This window comes from Canis aureus, chromosome 18, assembly GCF_053574225.1.
Source record: "Canis aureus isolate CA01 chromosome 18, VMU_Caureus_v.1.0, whole genome shotgun sequence".
NCBI lineage: Eukaryota > Metazoa > Chordata > Mammalia > Carnivora > Canidae > Canis > Canis aureus.
This window is the reverse complement of record NC_135628.1, coordinates 20,728,111-20,740,814: the sequence shown is the minus strand read 5'-3', so window position 1 is coordinate 20,740,814 and position 12,704 is coordinate 20,728,111. Positions and strand designations below refer to the sequence as shown.

At 51.5% G+C, this 12,704-nt stretch overlaps 1 protein-coding gene and 1 long non-coding RNA gene across 7 annotated transcripts in view; one reads left to right on the top strand and one right to left on the bottom strand.

The window, feature by feature from the left end:
• The window catches only part of HOXA3 (homeobox A3), a 45,505-nt gene that overhangs the window by 5,846 nt on the left and 26,955 nt on the right, over positions 1-12,704 (bottom strand). For 2 of the 6 annotated variants that reach the window (XM_077856433.1, XM_077856436.1), the window contains one exon: positions 5,188-9,432. The gene's annotated coding sequence lies outside the window, so the exon portion shown is untranslated. Of the gene's footprint in view, positions 1-788; positions 936-5,187; positions 9,433-12,704 lie in introns of those variants that run through there. The other 4 variants (XM_077856432.1, XM_077856435.1, XM_077856434.1 and 1 more) reach the window with 3 other exon arrangements.
• On the top strand, positions 1,072-9,672 carry LOC144288706 (uncharacterized). Its single transcript, XR_013356677.1, has 2 exons — positions 1,072-1,180; positions 8,701-9,672. It is a non-coding gene; the product is annotated as an uncharacterized LOC144288706 (long non-coding RNA).

Here is a 12,704-nt window from a genome sequence, read left to right as displayed (position 1 = left end):
CTTACTTAAGTCTTTTCATCAAGTTGTGCATTGTCTTGTAAATAATAAAAATGCCGTGAAAAACCAAAGAACATACAACAGCCCCCATAAACTCAAAATATGAATTCTCCTCGGTGATCCCACCAAGGTCCTTCCTATTGTTTGAGGTTAGCAGACAACCACCGTGGGGCCCACACATTTCCCCCCTCCCGCCCCACCTCAGCCCCCAAAGTTTGCAACCTAGTAAAGAAGTTGGAGATCCGCCAGTCTGGAAACTTGCTTTGCACCCCCACCCCACCCCCCACCCCCAGCAAGGGCTGGGGATGGGAGGAGATTCCTCCAAAAAGATCTGTTTCTGGACAATAACCCCCAGGTGCAAGAGCTGAAAGAGAGTTGAGGCTAAATTGAGTGCAGAAAGCAAGCCCTATTGTCTTTCTGGAAGATCTGCCCAAATTCAACCTCCTTCCTTCAGACACCGCTCCCCGTTTCCACTGCCGCCCCTTCCTCAGCCTGCCCTCACCCCGAGTTTAAGTGGGAATATCGGGTGAGAGCCCCCGCGTCCCCTTGCCCACCCCTCCCTCCCACCCCAACCCAGAAAAGTTGGGGCTGGGCTAGGGGAGAGGGACGAGGTGGGGGCGGGGATGAGAAAGCCGCCTGAACTCGAAGTGTAAGGGTATCAGTCACTGCCGGGAAGGAAGCTCCGGCTTGTGAACTCTTCTTGAACCGAGATTTAAGTCTGCAGCCATAAATCACCGAGACGTAAACTCCGCCATTCAGCGCCGAGAGCCGCCGGTTGTGGCCCTGCTTACCTTAACTTCTGACGAGCGCCGCGGGCGCAGGCTCGGGCTCGGGCTCGGGCTCGGGCTCGGGCTCGGGCTCCGGCCCCCGGCCCGGCTCGGCGGCCCGGCCGGTCCCCTAGGCGCGGGCTGGGCACCGACCCTCAGCATCAGCCGAGACCGCGGGCGGGAGGGAGACCCCAAGGCCCGGACGCCGCGGCGCAGAGCGTGGCCGCCTCGCTGCTCCGGCGCGGCTCGCCCAGGGCGGACTGGGGCGGCTTGGACCCCCCCTCCCACCCACCCCACCCACCCACCCCTCCCCCACACCCCCGCCCCCTGCCCTTCCCGAGGGCAGCAGCCGCGGCCCGGAGATAAGCGCTAGCGCGGCGCAGGGCTCTCTGCCTGGGCTAGTGGCACCGACTTGGGTATGTTTCTTATGAATATTACACGCGGAGCAGCGTCTGGTCGGGGGGTGCGGTGGGGGGTGCTGGGGGCGGGCGGGAGGGGAGGCCGAGGCGGCTGGGGAAGCGCGGGGCGGCGTGGGGGATGGGGCTGAGGCGAGGGGAGGGACAGGAGCGAGAGGGGGAACTCGGCGGCGGCGGGAGGAGGGCAGCCTCCCCCCAACCCCCAACGCCCTCCCTCTCCTCGCTTCTAGGCGTCACTAAAGTCCAGGAAAATTATGCTAATGAGGACAAACGGCTCTCACAAAGGGGCTCTCTTGCCGGGCTCTATTTCTTAGGAATCCATTTGAGAAACCACATAACCCTCTGCCCTGGACACTTCCAGTTGGGGTGCAAGGGGAAAGAGAACCAGAAGCAGAGTTCCCCAGACTTTGGGCACTTTACTACATCGGCCACCCCCAATCTGAGAACCTCAAAGCCAATCTTTGGGGGACAGGGGTAGGGCCTCCTTTCTCAAGAGACCTCCCCAAGAGCCAACTGGGCTATCTTTGGTTATATTTTTAGGCAGAAACCCTTAAAATCCTGCAGCCGGGAGGGAGGTAGCCTGGGGGAAATGCACTTAAGTCTAGGCAGTGAAATGGGATGCTCTGGGCTCAGGTACACATGAGAGTGCCTTAGAAACCTGGGTCTCTAGCTCTTCTGTGCCCATTGCCCAGTACAGATAGGCAACTCACTCACAGGGAAAGAGATAAAACTCTGACCCCAACACCCACCAAATCTATGAGGTTCCCCCCCCTAATTAGTGATATACAGAGACGCTAAGCAGAGGAAAGGCCAGAGTGCGCCGGTAATATTGCCACAACTTTAAGGAGGATGGTCTCCCTCCCTTCTAATGCCTCCCTCACTCTTCCAGATTCAGAAGCGAACTCTGCAAGGGTATGTGTGTGGCAAAAAGAGAAATGGAGCTTTCGTGCAATTCCAAGGTGTCAACGGCCAGTCCTTCTCAAAGGAAGGTGTTAAAAATATAAGTAGTATGTTTAAACTGTCAGGGAGCCAAAGTGTCACCTTAGAGCAAAAACAAAGCCAAGGGAAAAGGGAGAAATCAAAAAGCACTCCTGGCCAGGGTGGCCTCATGCATACCAATGGTTTTTGTCATTTATGGCTGGGCAAGATTTATGACTCGGCGCCCCAAAGCTGTAAACAGAGCACAAAACAGCAAACACTTGCTCCTTATGGCATATTGCGGCAGCGCAACTTGAAAGAGGGAGCCGGGCAGCGTAGGAGGTGAGAGAAGCCGCAAAAATCCGCTCGGCTGCATTTTCTCTTCAAACTGGCCGGGTCGGATGTGGCATTTGAAGAAAGAAGGCGTGGGTCAATAATCAACCCGCACTTTCTCCTCCAAACTGCTGACACGACTCTTACCGCCTTCTCAGCTAAGCCAGCTGCAAGGAAGGCCAGCTTTCCGTGAGAACCTGCCAGGGGAGGGGACCTCCTGGGCCAAGAGGGCCGAGGGCGCCGAGGTGAGGGCTGGGGCATCTGGGGCGCATACCTTTTCACCAGCTCCAGACTGTGCCGGGCAAAATGCTAGGACTGGAGCCGCGGGAGTTGAGGGAAAGCTTGGGGTGGGAGCTCGGGACTGGGTCTTTGCTGGTCCCAAGACTAGGTGGCTTCTGGGTGGCGGGCTACAGCAGGCAGAAATGGAGCTCTGACCTCAAGTCTAGAGTCCTGACACCCTGGCATGTAGACCTCCGGGGTTTGGGCCTCCCTTCTGAAATCCACAGGAATGGCTTTTGGAACATGGCAGGCGAGGTGATTAAAAATAATAATTTATGACTGCTGAAGGTTTTAAATTTGTTATTGTTTTTTAAGAGTAAAATATTGCCTGTCAATTTCCACTACCGGGAATTACCCACCACTGCTGCTGCGGTGCCCCTTCTAGGCAGATCCTGCAGCCATTCACCCTGCTCGGCCAAAACCACTGAGGTTTTCTTTGTGGAGAAGACCCTTTGGTTCCCCCAAACCACCGCCTCCAGCCCCTGTGCTCCCATATGTCTTACCCATTGGGGACTTAGAAGAAAACATTTTCTCAGCACTATAAAAATATCTGGAATAGCGAAGGTGCATTTGTGCCTCTCTACCCTTTACAGGGGCCTCCTTGAGAACATGCCGGGGAGGGCCTGGGGTCGATCCGAGGCTCTCTGTGCAGCCAGGGAGAAAGGTGAGATAAAAAAGAAGAATGGAAATCCAGGAATGGGGAGGAAAATTAATGAGGAAATGCACTTGCCTGTGAGGGTGAGTTTTTGGCATTTTGAGGGTAAAAGGGGACTAGCTTTTATATATATATATATATAGCTATAGCTTAGCTATCTATAATAGAGTACCTTTAGCTCTTTCCATGAAGGAAAAACCAACTGGTGCTCTATAAACTGGACTATTGGTTTCTTCTCACCGTGCATACTTTTATACAGAACCAGTTTGAGAGTCCATCCCTAGATATTTATTCCGCTTGCTGGCACTGAAGTGACAATAAAAAGATGCTTTTAACAAACCTCTATTCCCTCTCTCATTCTTTCTAGCGAAACTATATTATTTATGAGTCTTTAACTGGGTCAAAAATGCGCCAGAACTGGGTCATAAATCATATGAAATGCTGACAAGTAATTGAACAGCAATTAAAGCTTACATTTTATTTCCAAGGGGTGTTTTAGAGCACTTGAAACGGCCTCAGTTAAGCACGGTTAGCGTGGAGGCCGGCAGCGGGGGAGGGTAGAAGCAGCCCTTCCGTTCTGGGGATGTAAATCCCACTCAAGTAGGGGAAGCTTGATTTGATTTTTTTTTTCAAGTACAGAACGAAATAAGATTTTTTTTTTTTAAGTCATGGGCAAATCTGATTCCCGACTCCTTGTAGACACCCTTTTCCTGCACTCCAAGATCTCCAAGAGCAGAGGAAAGCGAAGTTTCCTTCACCTTTTCAGGGAGTTTTCATCCTTCCCAGGAGTGCTGGGTTCCCAAAGCGCAATTACTGCGAGCTTTCCCGGTAATTTGGAAGCACAGTTTAACTCTCATCTGCCTCTATCCTGGCTGCAGCACTGTTTCTGGGGTCGGAAGCCCGAGAGACATGTCTGCCTCTGCTTCTTGCAGACTCTGCCTCTGGAATTCTCTCCAGCCCAGGGCGCACTAGCCAGCCCTTAAAACTCTGCAAGCTGGCTGGGTGCATTACAATAGAGTGTCCAGGTCGTGCACAATATGAAGCTCAAACCGAGGTCTGGCTCCCTCCTTCTCTGTCTCCCAAAATTTAGAATAACTGAGCTTCTGGGCATCAGGCAGGCTTACTCCCACCCTAAGCGTCTCCTAGGTCTGAGCTGTCCTTCTTCACCCCTGCCCGGGTAGAGAGGGTGCTAGGGAAACAATGGCGCGTCCTCTGGGTCTGGCACCTTTGGTCCTGCATGTGGGGAAGCGTGTCCCACAACCCAGCACTGAACAAAGTGGCCCGAAGCATCATCAATAAAATGGCAGCGCATCTGCACACTCATTGATTTCTCTCCCCCAGCTGCTCCGGCTGCCCAGGTCAGCCCTACCTCTCTAACCGCAGCCGCCGGCAAACGCCACCAACCCGGGAGCGATCTCCCCTTCCCACCCACCCAGCCTCCACCCCCTCCGGGCAGTCTTGCCGAGCGAGCGCAGCGCGGGCCACCTCGGCCTGAGCCGGCGCTTCGGGACCCTCCCTCCGCCTGGGGCTCAGCTCCTGGGACTCCAGCCCGCTGCAATGGACAAAGCCGCCAGAGCACTGGAGGCCGCTGGGCTTACCTAGCAGCCCCCAAGTGCCCTTTCCTTTATACCCCCCAACACTTTCCAGGGAATTAAACTCAGTCTGAGGCGATACTGGGGATCTTTCAAACGGTTTCGGTTCTACGAGAGAAACAAAGGAAGAGAGGGGCTGAGGGTCCTGTCGGTGAACCAGGGTCTCCTCGCCTGACCTTTGTCTCTCACAGCCATAACTCACTCTAGATATGAACAATCAGCGGAAATACCTTAAAATAAATTCCATCCTCCTGGTGTGGCCTCGAGTCCCATCGGCTAGCTCGCCCAGAACCGCTCCATGAGCGCTGAAAACTGCAACCCGCTAGGAGAGCGCTCTCCGGAGAAGGGGAAGGAGAAGGAGGAGGTGGGTGCGTGGGGGTGGGGGAAAAAAAGCTCTCGCTCTGTAGAGAATCTAGAAAACGTAATCACAGGCGAAGCCCGCCCGGGTCTCCGCTCCAAATGCCACAATAATGCGCTGTATTATGTGCTCACGTGGTCATACGTCAACTTAAATCCTTTTATTTGAAATAGGGAATCACTGAAGGGACTAGGTTTCCAAGCAGAACATTCAGCTTTGGGGGAGGGGAACTGGGGAGCCTTGGCCAGCAGCGGGGAAGAGTTAGGTCTGGGGCAGTAGAACAATGGGGGCAGCCCCCCTCAACATGTGCCATACTAGGCCACTTATCTCCACTTATATTTCTTTACAAATTATCCAAACAGAAGGGAACTGTAATGCTGTCCCCATGCTTAGGGTCCATGTAACTTTCTGCAGTCTTCCACTCACAGACAAGCTGAAGCCTGCACACCCAAGCACTCTAGTTTCCTCTGGCCCACTAGCCAATACATCAAAAGGCAAAGACCAGGACTTTTTCCAGAAGAAAACCCAGCAATAACTGGCTTATTAGTTGGTGGACTCCCTCATGGCCTACCATTGTATGGAGTTTGCTAACACCCACGCCATACACCACGCCACTGGAGAAACCCAAAAGGCCCCAAATTACCTGACAAAGGCTAAAGCACCTCCTCCAAGTCCAGTTGATTTTGTTCAGTGGGAATCCTCTAGAAAAGAGGTACTTAGCTCTAGAGTGATGGGTCAGTGTTTTGCAAAATATGGAGGGACTCAGTGCCCTGGCTAAACCTACATTTATTCATTTCCTCAGTGCATAGCAGGAGTGATACATGAAATTATAGGCTTCTAACAATGGAAAATGTAAGGGGGAATGATCTAATTGACTCTGCAAGAGAAAACTCTCTCTCTCTCTACATATATATATGTGTATATATATATATATATACACATATATATATACAGTGCATTATATATATTTAATATAAATATAACCAGCTTTTACTGGCATCCCTTGAATTAACCTACGAAATAATCTGGGACTCTCTTTGCACATGGGTTTGTTCACCCTCTCCTAAGAAAAGTCTGCCTGCCAGCAGAAAATGAACTGGACCAACTCTGTTCTGGACAAACCTGGCTGAAACAAATAAGCCACCCCCAACCCCACCCCCATTCTACTACTGACTTCTGCTTGGTGACACTGTCCACTGATTTTAACACTTCACCCTCTCACGAGTTGCCAAAAGAGTTCCTCTTTTCAGGTCTTAGTTTCCAGACTTTGGGAGTGCTCAGAAGTGGTGAAATCCTCATGCCTTATTCTTTTCCTTCTGAGAGTGGATCTTGAGCTGGCTAGGCCTCTCTAAGTGTGAGACTCACTTATAGCAGCTGCAGGAGGCTGTGCATGATTCTGCTCCTCCCCTCCTCCCCTGCAGGGGCCTGGTGAGAATGTAAGGCCCTCAGTAAGGGGGCCTGGTCATGGGGGTGTCCACATCAGAAGGGCAATAAAAGAGGAGGAGACCTAATCCCTTGGAAGTGAGCCCTGGCCTGTGCTGGTGGCAAGATTCCAACAAAGTTCTGTCTGTGGTAGAGCTGGGAGAGAACCTCTCTGTGAACTGTCCCAACTCTGACCTAAGCCACAGGCTGGAAAGTGACAACCCAAAGTGAAAACCTGCTTCTCTTAGGGAGTTTTCATCCTTAGGTATGGGGAGGGGGGCGGCGATGGGACCAAAGGCTGGTTCTCAAAAAGCATTCTCCAGGTCCCCAAGGATTCAGATCACTAATATATTGTCCTCTGCTCCCCATATGCACCCCCCACCCTGAGTGCCAAATATTCCACACTGAACTCTCCTGATAGCCTAGAAAGGACCTGGAAGTATTGTCAAATTGCTAGCAAACTACCCTCTCCCTCAACCAAAGTTTCTGCAGAAACTTCAGCTCAAAAATTAGATGAGGCCCCCTTCAGAACTCTCAGAACAGTCTGGAGCAAATAAAAACTCCAAAGCCATAAATCAATGGGAGAAGTATTCGGTACTGCTTCAGAGAAATGCCTTAACGCCAGCAAGGCCCAACGGCGGCGGCGGCATCTCAGCTCTAGCCAGGAGCCTCCTTGCCGCTATTAACAGCCCAGTTAATGCTCCAACTGCTGTTTAACAATTAACATTAACGACTTGGGTTGGAATGGAGTGATTTGGTGGGACGTGAAGGGAAAAATCTGAGGAAGTCAAAGGAAATTTAGCTTTTGAGGTGAAAACGGCTTCCTTAAGAGAGACCCTGGTCTGGGCAGGCCACCAGGGAACCAGCAGCTGAGAGTCCTCCCTCACCACTCTGAAATCCGCTCTCCTTGGATAAGGCTCTGGGCCTTTTAAAGTTCAGTTCCAGAGAACAAGAATAGAGATGCTCAAGTATGTAGGCCCAGGCTGGGAAACCTAGCTGCCAGTCCCCTTCCATTTATTCCTTCAGACCCCAACCTGGCCAGTGCTGGGGACACATGCCCTGGATCCATTTCAGCAGAGCCAAAATAGGTGGAAAGTTGTTTTGGAAGGAGCAGGTGAGCTTTAGTCAATATTTGCAAGGCTGTTGGCAGATTAGATATATCTGTATTCAAACACTGCAATCTGATTTCTCTGTCAAAAATACACTTAACATTTTACTCCCTTCAGTTAACTGTAGTGGTTTTTCTACTTAACATCAGGTAAGGTTCACTTAGCCTCCTCTCCTTTTTTTTGGTGGAGGTTATAGATCATTATTTAACATGAGATATTTCCTGTGGGTGCAACTGCAATACAAATGGGCTCCATGTTCTCTGGATACAAATGGATGTGTATATCATTTTATACACATGGTCTAAAACTCCTGCAACTATGTATACATCCAATGGTTCTCTTGTGTACAGAGATGCAAATCATATGTACATACTGAGTTGCAAATTCCTGAAATACTCCACCTATACCTGATATAAATGGACATACAGTAGCTGAGAAAGTAACCCAGCTTTACTATTACCCTATTTACTTTCCATCTGATAAAATAATAATCGTATCCAGAATACCATATAAGCCTTAGAGTATTGCTGAATAGCATGCTGCAATTAATTAACAACATGATATCTATTTGGGGAGCAAATTTTAAGGAAGACAAAGGCCTAGGGAATAGAAAACAAAAACTCAGAAAACTTTTTAAAATAAATAACTCCTGAAAGAACAAAGCAAACCCATTCCTTCATACCAAGCTTCTAAAAGCTATTCCAGCAGCCCCTCCCCCAAATAGGCACGAAATTTATGGATCTTTTACAAGGTAATAAACCACAGTAATTACCTCCCTGCATTCCCAAACTAAGAGAACAAATTAAGCCAGAACTTGAAAAGAATTTTAAAGAGTTTTCTCTTGTTTCCAATAGGAAAAGAAAACGCAGAGACCTGGAACACCGGTGCTTTTCCTGTTGAAGATCAGAAGATCAGCCTGGCTAAAGCAATGGAGAAGACCCGCCGCCTGCGACGGTCTACACATTTGAAAGGCAGTAACTTCCCTCTTGCCAAGGAAAGGCGGCCGAAGGATAGGAGAAACTACAGGGGGCGAGACAAGTTTCCTCAACGCAGATCTGTGACTGACGACCATTCCTGAGCTCAGAGTCTCCGCACGCGCCGCAAACAGTCGACAGGGAGAGCGGCCCACGCGGCAGCCGCCGCGCCCATGGCCTCTACTTGCTTTTGCCCTGCTGCTCGGTGCAGCGGTTTGTTTGGAGCTTCCCGAAGAAAGAAACACACCCCGTTGACACCCCCCACCCCCACGCACACTCATCTTTGGTCTCAGCAACCGCCCCTCCTGCACAAGGCCGGCCGGCTTTCAGCTTTCGGGGAAGATTCTTTGTCTTCCCGAAGCCCCGCATCCGCAAGGAGTGCAGCTGAAGGGAACCCAGCTCCAAAATGCCTCCGAAGTTAAATATTGACCAGAACCTCTTTCAGAGGGCTGCAGCTCCCTGGAAGAGTAAACTCCTTCCAAAGGCCCTAGCAAAGCCCAGCGGAGTGAAGAGTTAGCACAGCGCTTACCTCCAAAGATGTTTAAGACTGATCCAGTGATTGTCTCCAACTCCTGGCACTCAGGGAGTCGCCTTTTCCGGTGTCCTGGCGCTCTGCGGACAAATAAACAGCAAAGGGTAAATGGTGGCTGCGAAGGAAGCGAGTTGGAGAACCGGAGTTGGAAGTGCGGCCCGCGCGGGCGCCAGGGTGGCCCCCCGGCTGACGCGGACACGGAGGAGTCGCCAGGGCACTGGTCCATGAGGCGCACTCGTTGCTCGAAAGGGTCCAGTCTAAGGATGGCTCGAAGATGGTGATTTATTTTTGTAAAATAAATACATACTCCCATCTCCGCACCCACATTCTCCACTTTCTTTCTTTTTACAGGGGGTGGGATGAGGAAAGGGGGTGGGGGAAGAAAACAGACGGGCAGAGGAAGATAGGAAGGTGGAAGAAGCTTTGCCGTTGGTGCCCGCTCTGCTCCGAGAGCTCCGCACGCACCTCAACTTGGGGAATGTGAATGCACGCTTTATTTTCTTCCGCTAACAAAGGGAAGCCCTGTCTGAGAGCATTCAATCACGGACTCTCTTGAAACCTCACTAATAGTGTTCATTTCTGTTTGGCGCGAAATTAGACCCTGGCTCAGTTCTTGGGCTGGGGGGCAGTCTTGAGAGGTTTTGTCTTCTGGTTCATTCAAGCCCTGGGTGCGTCACTTCTCAGTCCCAGTGGGCTGGTGGGACTACCGCAGCGCCCAGTCCCTCAGAGCAGGCCAGCTATGGCTGTTGGAAGTAGGGGGAAACTGGGAAGGACACAGACATCTCGCAATACCCGGTCTGGGGGTCCTATCCAGCCTGGCCTTAGGCACGAGTGACAAGCCGCTGCGTGCCCTATTTCTGCTGCCAACTCATCCCTCGGGATATTTGCAACCCTCTCTTGCTCTCTAATTAGCAAATAAATGGTCAGTCAACTTTCTCGGGATGGAGAGTAGATGCTGATGAAGGGAGTAAAAGAATCATCCTCCGTCCTGAACCCAGGCTGGGAGAAGTTCTCCACTAGCTGGGACTCACGTTGCTTCCACAACCCTATCCCCCCCTTCACCCAGGCTGGGGTAGCCTCGCACATGCCAGCCGGCCCAAAACCAGCCCTCGATGCCAGTCTCCAGCCCATGCAATCCTGCTGAGAGCCTGAGAGGCTACCAAATAACCATCAAGCCCCTTGACCCTCAGGCTTCAGGACTCCCTAACACATTGAACAAGAGGCCACAAACCAGCAACTAGTTGCCCTCTGCCACCACCTCGACCTGCAGCCCCCACCTTCCATCAGGCACTTGGGACTCAGAATCCATGCTGGGCCCCTTTCTCTGTTTCAAACTCTCCTCTGTATCCCCAAAGGGAGTGACCCTGGCCTTGGGGCTCCTGGAGCGAGTCTGAGCAAGGTGGGGCTTAGCTGCCCTTCTTGTTGCCATTCAACTTTGCTCCAGAAAGATCTGCTTTGCCACCATCCACCACCCCTTCCCTCCAACGACGCTTAGGAGTATTGTAATTATTATGGTTATTATTGTTGTTGCTATTTCCTTATCCCCAAGTCAAATATTCATGGCTGCTGTTCCCCATAAATCGTTCAGACTAATGAGTCACAAAGAGATGTTGCCCAGGTCTCTCCCTCTGCAATGGCCACCGCCTCCGCCGCCACCGCCGCCGCGTGGCCTTTCTCTCGGCGTTTTTGGGCTCGCTTGCTCCCTCGCTCGCCCGGCGCGGGTGATTTATGAACACCGGGAAAATTGAACAAAGCCGCGCGCCGGTCCTGTGGTATCTCCGCAGCCTTCCCCAGTGTGAATCAGAACATTACCAACTGTCTGCGCATCCGTCCCACTTCATCACTAAAGCTAGGATGTGACCGCAGAAAACCCAGCCCCAAACTCACGTTTCCCCGGACACGGCGGGCTCCCCGGACTTGCAGAAACCCTGAAGAAAAAGCCCCAAGACCCAGCGTGGGCCCGCCAGCTCTGGTCCTCCCCGCCGAAGGGCTCTCTTCAGCCCTCCTGAAGGAATTAAATGCCTTTGGAGATAAATCTGAGGGTGTGTGTTTTTAAAAATCAAATAGGAAGTTGGGGTCTCACTTCTGAGAGATTCATTCCTAGTGAGGCCCTGACGACTCCGATCCATTCCTGACGATCCGCATTAATTATTTAATGAGTCACGTGACCTCAAAAGATTACAATTTCAATATCTCCCTCGAACTGGCGCTACACCTTTATCTGCTGCAACCACCGTCCTCGTCCTCCTTTGCTCTTTTAGTTCTCAGGCCTCTGGAAGCAGACACCCTTGCTCCTTGCTGGACTCTGAGGCAAACGACTGTCATGAAAATCCCAGGGCCAGCATAGTAGAATTAGTCATTCTGGAGCTATGAGCATTGTGGACAGTGGGGTGCCCACTACTCTCCCAGACACCCTGGCATCTGTTCCCTCCTGAGCCCAGAGGAGAGTCCACTTGTCCCAGAGCCTTGGCTAAGGCGCTTTGGTTACATGATCTCCCGGGGCTGCTTTGATGGCACATTGGGCAAAAACCCAGCCTTCTCCCCTGGCTCAGTACCTGTGGCCATCCATGTCAAGTGTAAGCCCAGATGCACGATGCACACATCCATTCCAAGCTGAATAGGCTTCCGCGGAGGAAGATAGCTGTGCACTCACCCCTCTCCACGGTGAGACCAAAGGCTCTATCCAACCTACACATTCATTAATATGAACCTGGGGGGACATTCAGCTGCCTTAGTTTCCTCCTGGGTACACTGAGAAGACTGAGCCAAAATGGCTTCCAAATCTCTTTCACCTCTGACATTCTTTCAAACAGGGATCTTTTTAACCCCAGAAATCAGGTTCAGAGATAAGGGAACTGACCTGAGGGGTTGGGGGGAGTTACTCCATGAGTTTGGGGCCTTGAGAAGAAGAGACACCAGAATTCCAAGACAGAAGTTTCAGACTGGAAGGTTTCATAACAGCCCCAAGCAGCCTCCCTGATGCTGTCAAGAAGTTAGAACTCACATCCTTTCCTCCTCCTGTGTTTCCCAGCTCATAGCCTTTTGAGAGAGGAAGCAGAGTTATTCTTGGGCCCATGGTGTACAATATAGAGACAGGGCAACAGGAACAGCCCTTGGGAAGGCTGAGCCTATGTTCTTCAATACAGGACACAGGCTAGGGATGCAGACCAAGGGAATGCAAAGAACAGCACCACAGCCTGCCCAGAACCCACCAATCCAGATGGGAAACTCCAGGTTTCTGTTTGCCATATTGGTTCTTTGGGGTCTTTCTTTCCCTTCATTCTTAAGAGTCCTTGATCAGTTTTTCTGTTGAAACTGCTGGAGGGAAAAAGTGGTGAGAAGAGCAGCACAG